The following is a 6,835-nucleotide window of genomic DNA, read 5'->3' as shown; positions in this document are numbered from 1 at the left end:
ACATCAACTATGTAATCTAAAATTTGTGGACTCAAATTTCCATCAGCAGGAGTGTTAATCAAGGCATACTTCACGAGAACCATAAAATTCCATTTGAACCACTCACCACCTTCTTCGTCTTTCATTATCGGCTCTACAACATATGCTGGCACCATTTTTTTCTCTCCACCTTTACAGAATCTAGCAATTTGAATTTTGATGTTGATATTTTTCTTAAATTTGATCCTATTCATAGGTAAAGATCCCATCGGGAACCCAAGAGTTATGTGAACATCTTCATCATCTAAAAACAGTGATTCCCCGCTGTTCAATTTAATTGATGAACTTTTATGGTTAAAGTTGTAAATCAGATAATATGCCAATGATCTTGGGAAACTTCTTATATTGAAGTTTAGGAGTGCGCCAAACCCAATCTCTCGAACAGCTCTTCTTTGATTCTTGTTTAGAGATTCAAGCATGTCAACGAAGAAGTCAGTATTTCTTCTTCCTGCCAAAGTCGGTGTCTGAATGGTTGTATCATCTTGAACAACTATTTTCTTGCACTTCTTTGAAGCTGCCTTACTATTACTTGCATCATCATTCTTTCTTTTCTTGTTATTTCTTATACGTTCTATTTCATCTGCTAATAGTCTATCATCAGCAGCAGCAGCAGCATCACCAATGTTCTTTCCTAATACACAAAAGATTTCAGTGTGTTAAACGGTTTATGTCATTATATAAAGTCAAAGTATCATTTTATCCCCTGAAACTATCATTTTATCCCCTGAAACTATCATTTTATCAAGTGCAACTATCATTTTACCTTCTGAAACTATCATTTTATCCCCTGAAACTATCATTTTACCCACTGAAACTATCATTTTATCCCCTCAAACTATCATTTTATCCTCTGAAACCATCATTTTATCAAGTGCAACTATCATTTTACCTTCTGAAACTATCATTTTATACCCTGAAACTATCATTTTATCCCCTGAAATCATCATTTTATCAAGTGCAACTATCATTTTACCTTCTGAAACTATCATTTTCAATTTAAAGATTTATCATTAATACACAAAAGATTTAGCATTTTACCTTCTGAAACCATCATTAATAGTCTATCATCATCATCAGCAGCAGCATCACGAATGTTCTTTCCTAATACACAAAACATTTCAGTGTGTTAAACGATTTATGTCATTATATAAAGTCAAAGTATCATTTTATCCCCTGAAACTATCATTTTATCCCCTGAAACCATCATTTTATCAAGTGCAACTATCATTTTATCCCCTGAAACTATCATTTTATCCCCTGAAAATATCATTTTATCCCCTGAAACCATCATTTTATCAAGTGCAACTATCATTTTACCTTCTGAAACTATCATTTACTAAATTTCAATGAGTTCAAAACAGCAGAGAGAGCATAACTTGTCACTTAAGTAGAACAAAACACTACTCACAAAATCAGCACTCAAATAAACTGCTTCGAATCTGCATTACTGCTGCACACAATTTTCTAAACCAAAGCGTTTTAATAGTAGCAGATCATGGCTTCTCAAGTGTAAAAGGTCAGAAGGTTAGGATATGGAATAAGGTATGAATTGATGATACAAAACCAAGTATGAAGTAAATTCAAACTAAATTCATCATGCTATCATATGTAACTCTAAATCTACACTAAAAAACTATAGAATCTAAAAAAAACGAGAATCGCAGGCAAAATGATAAAATCGAGCAAAAACAAAAATGAAATAAGTAAAAAACTTTATCCATCCTTTCTTCGATGATGCTTGAGCGTTTTCCATCGTCATATTCCAGAATTTGGATGGTTTTTCCTTTGAAACTGAAGAAACAAGGGTTTCAATGCGATTCAGAGGGTTTGGATGTGATTCAGAGGGTTTGAGTGTGAGAAAATTTGAATTCAGCGTCTAGTTCACGTTTTCTTTCGACGCGCCAATTTTATAACGAAATGACAATTTTTCCCTTATATAACCGAAATATGATAGTTTTATTTGATAAAATGATAGTTTTGTTAGATTAAATCTAGACCACATATTTTAAAAATATGTGGTGGAGATTTAGTTATAGGGTTATCACACAAATTGGGGTTATCATTATAATGCACCTCTATATATATATATATATATAGAGTCCCATTATTCATAAATCCAGTCTTAAAGACCGAACTAGAGACTAAAGTAGGACCCTTATATCTAGATTTTAATGGATAAGATTAAATCATGTCTCATGAATTTGGCTACTTCATTATATAAGCAATATACTTCAAATTAGGGGTATTTCAGTCAAATTACATCTAGGGTAAAAAAAATCACCCCTGCTTCTCCTCATTCACGCCGCTCCTCTTCTTTCTCATCTCTCCCGCTCTTTTCTTCTTCAAATCGAAGAATACTTCTCCACTTCGAAGAATTCTTCTACTAATCGACGAATTTTCTACAACAAAGCGACGAATCTTCTTCTACAAAGCGACGCTCATTTTCTACTCCAAATCGACTCTCATTTCTACTGCAAATCGACGCTCAAACGCTGCTTCTCTGCCAAAATCGACGACTCCACAACTTCCTCTTCAAAATGGTTGATACTCGAAAATCTTCGATGGAAAATTCTGCCCGCCAGTTGCGTTCCGGCCGAACTTCTGGTGAAGGTAATACAACTTTGAAGCTTTTCAAAGATCTTACACTTAATTTACTTCATTTACTTCATCTAATTCCCAACTTTGATTCTGATTTTTGTCAAAATAGCACAACAATATACTCGCAAGCATCCGGCTAAATCAAAGACGGTCAAACAAGCAACTTACAAGCTCGATGCAGATCCTGGAAAAAAAATTCCAGATCTAGAAGGTAAAACCTAGGATTTAAATTTGTAAAATGAAGTAATAAAACATTATAATGAAGTAACAGACTCTAATTATGAACTACATATTTCATGTATTGCATAGTTTTAGGATTTTTGGATTAATCTAAACTGCTGTGTTCTTTCGACATTAATATGAACTACATATTCTGTTTAATGAAGTAGTAAATTGATAAGATGAAGTAATAAATTATGATGATGAAGTAATATAAATGATCTGTTTAAACAATAGGGTTTATGATTGAAATGAAGTAATAAAACATTATAATGAAGTAAGTGACTCTAAATATGAAGTAATAACAATTAATAATGAAGTAAAATAGTATTCTAAGTGAACTAATTAGATGATATGTTGTATATTAATTTCTGTGTTTGTTATGTATAGGTAAAACTTCCTCTCAAACTAGGAAGAATCCTAGTAATTCTCCTCAAATCTCTACTAAAATCCCTGGCACCAAAGGTAAAAGTTAACTGCATATTAACTGAATTCAAATGAACTACATATTCTATTTAGTGAAGTAATAAATATGTAAAATGAAGTAATAAAACATTATAATGAAGTAACAGACTCTAATTATGAACTACATATTTTCTGTATTGCATAGTTTTAGGATTTTTGGATTAATCTAAACAGTTGTGTTCTTTCGACATTAATATGAACTACATATTCTTTTTAATGAAGTAGTAAATTGATAAGATGAAGTAATAAACTATGATGATGAAGTAATATAAATACTCTGTTTAAACAGTAGGGTTTATGACTGAAATGAAGTAATAAAACATTATAATGAAGTAAGTGACTCTAAAATTGAAGTAATAACAATTAATAATGAAGTAACATATTATTCTAAGTGAACTAAGTGGATGATATGTTGTACATTAATTTATGTGTTTGTTATGTATAGGTAAAACTTCCTCTGCACCAAAGAAGAATGCAAGTAGTGCTCCTCAAGTCCCTACTGAAATCCCTGCTACCAAAAGTAAAAAATGAATTTATATTTAATGTGCACTTAATGAAGTAACATAGTATTCCAAGTGAACTATCTATGATTGTGGATGATATGTTGTATATTAATTTGTGTGTTTGTTATGTATAGGTACAACTTCCTCTGCACCCAAGAAGAATGCAAGTAGTGCTCCTGAAATTGATGTCTTCATCATGTTGCCTGTTACTTCATTTTTCAGATTGTTCATAGTACTTCATTCGTACACTTTATTACTTCATTCATGTTGCATTTTACTTCATTCGTACACTATATTACTTCAATCATGTTGCATGTTACTTCATTTTTCAGATTGTTCATAGTACTTCATTAGTATACTTTATTACTTCATTCATGTTGCTTGTTACTTCATTCAATAGGTCTTGTTCCCCATATGTGCAAATCAACATTATTATGTTGTTTGTTTTTGCTTCAAGAGAAATCTATTGCTATAATAGACAATTCTGCAAACGGGATGACAATGACCTCACAATAAATTATGGTCACATTCCAGAAACATTGGTTCGTATTCTTCTCTTATGATTGAATTTTATAGCACATACATATGAATACACACAACTATAAATGATATGTATTTGTTTTGTACATGCAGAGATCATACTTTTGTCACTTCCTCACCAAGAATGGTCTCCATGCATATTGTAAGATCGTGTCCAACTCCAAAATGCAGAGATTGAAAATGCCATGGAGGATAACGTTGAAGATTGTGGAGTATTTCTAATGCGGCATATGGAAACGTACAAGGGTGAGCGAGAAGGTTGTTGGAATTGTGGCTTGAAGATATCAAGTTCGGGTGTGCTTCAGAGCTTGAGGGCTAAATATTGTTCGGCGTTGATGTTAGCCGAAAACAGCCACGAAAGCTTCAACAACAAAATTGTTACAGCAGCGTATTACGAAGAGGAAAGCAAACACATTGAAATTGATGTTGAGAAAATGATTGCAGCATATTTAAAGAAAAAATGATCATTTTAGTAGATCAAATTTTGTATTCGACATACATCTGTTATGAGCGTTGAATAAAGTACCACGCTTTCTAGTGTTGTTCATTATTAGCCTATACTACTGCATTTGGTAACAGATTTAGTTCATTTCAGAAATCTTAGTTCATTTCAAAGATCTATTGACAAATGGAAAATATTTCATATAAAGTAAGATTAATATTCTACTCCTACAATATATTTTGTCTATTCTCTTTAAGCTTGCAAAAAGTCTAAACAAATTCAAATTCAAAATGTAAATGAAGTAAGAAACTACATGATTGAAGTACAGAAGTAAGGGAATGAAGAACATAATTATCCGAATGAAGTAAATTTGGAACAGAACTACTTGAACTAAATAGAATAACCAGCCTTAACATCGGATTTTCCTCTTTAAATGTTGTTCAATATTAGCCTGTAATACTGCATTGGGTACCATATTTAGATCATTTCAGAGATCTTAGTTCATTTTTGAGATCTATTGATTATTGATAAGTGAATGACGAATGGAAAATATATCAAAGTAAGACTAAGAAAAACATTATAATAAAGAAAAAAATAAGCCATTATAAAAACACTTCATTCTATTATCTTTAAGCTTGCAAAAAGTTTTAACAAATTCAAATTCAAAATGTAAATGAAGTAAGAAACTACAAGACTGACGTACAGAAGTAAGAGAATGAAGAACATAAATATCCGAATGAAGTAATAAAACAACCAGCTTCAACATCCAGAATTGATCCAATACTAGTTTCTTCATTATTGGTCGATGAAGATCCATCTTCAACCACAGAATTTGTCGGTGTTTTTCCTACTCCATCTTCAACCGCAGAATTTGGACACTGCAAAAATGAAATATGCATAAAAGCATTTGAAGTCCTACTGGAATGGAATGAAGTAAAAACCTAGTTCAATGAAGTAATTATGTTTTTGAATGAAGTAATAAATCAATTGGAATAAATTATACTATTGTTTACACTAAATAAAGTAAAAACCTAGCTCAATATATTACATGCTGGAATGAAGTAATAAACTTACTTGAATGAAGTAAAAATCAACTAAAATGAAGTAAAAACTAACTGGAATGAAGTAAAAACCTAGTTCAATGAATTCGAATGAAACATGTGTTAAATCATTTGAAAACCTACTGCATGCAATGAACTAAAAACATGTTTGAATGAAGTAACGACTCATTTAAATGAAGTAGTATTTAATGAAGTAAAAATCTGTTCATTTTCAATATATTACGTACTGGAATGAAGTAATAAACTTACTTGAATGAAGTAAAAATCAACTGAAATGAAGTAAAAACTAACTGGAATGAAGTAAAAACCTAGTTCAATGAATTCGAATGAAACATGTGTTAAATCATTTGAAATCCTACTGCATGCAATGAACTAAAAACCTGTTTGAATGAAGTAACGACTCATTTAAATGAAGTAATATGGAATGAAGTAAATTTTGTTCATTTCAATATATTACGTACTGGAATGAAGTAATAAACTTACTTGAATGAAGTAAAAACCAACTAAAATGAAGTAAAAACATTTTCATTTTAAATTTATTAGATAATGAACTGAAGTAATAAACTTACTGTAATGAAATAAAAAACTACTAAAATTAAGTAATACCTACTGGAAATAAATTACTTCATATTGATCTGTTTATTACTAAAAGCGTGAAAAAATCAAATGAAACCTACTGGTGAAATAATTTACTAATGCTCTTCCTCCTCTTCTTCTTCTTCTTCTTCTTCCTCCTAGTACTGCTAATATTACTTCATTCAATCTGGTGATTACTTCAGATAATCTATTACTTCATACTGATCTATTTATTACTACAAACGTGAAAAAATAAAAAATATACATATTTTTAATCTGAGTTTGTATGAAGACGAGTGCCAATTGGTGTTTGTAGATCATCCATAATCAGAATTCTTCTATGAGATTCTGAAGGTAAGCTTGAGAAGTAATCAAAATTCTGATCTCACGAA

The sequence above is a fragment of the Salvia splendens genome, chromosome 6 (assembly GCF_004379255.2).
Source record: "Salvia splendens isolate huo1 chromosome 6, SspV2, whole genome shotgun sequence".
Taxonomy (NCBI): Eukaryota; Viridiplantae; Streptophyta; class Magnoliopsida; order Lamiales; family Lamiaceae; genus Salvia; species Salvia splendens.
This window is presented reverse-complemented; position numbering follows the sequence as displayed.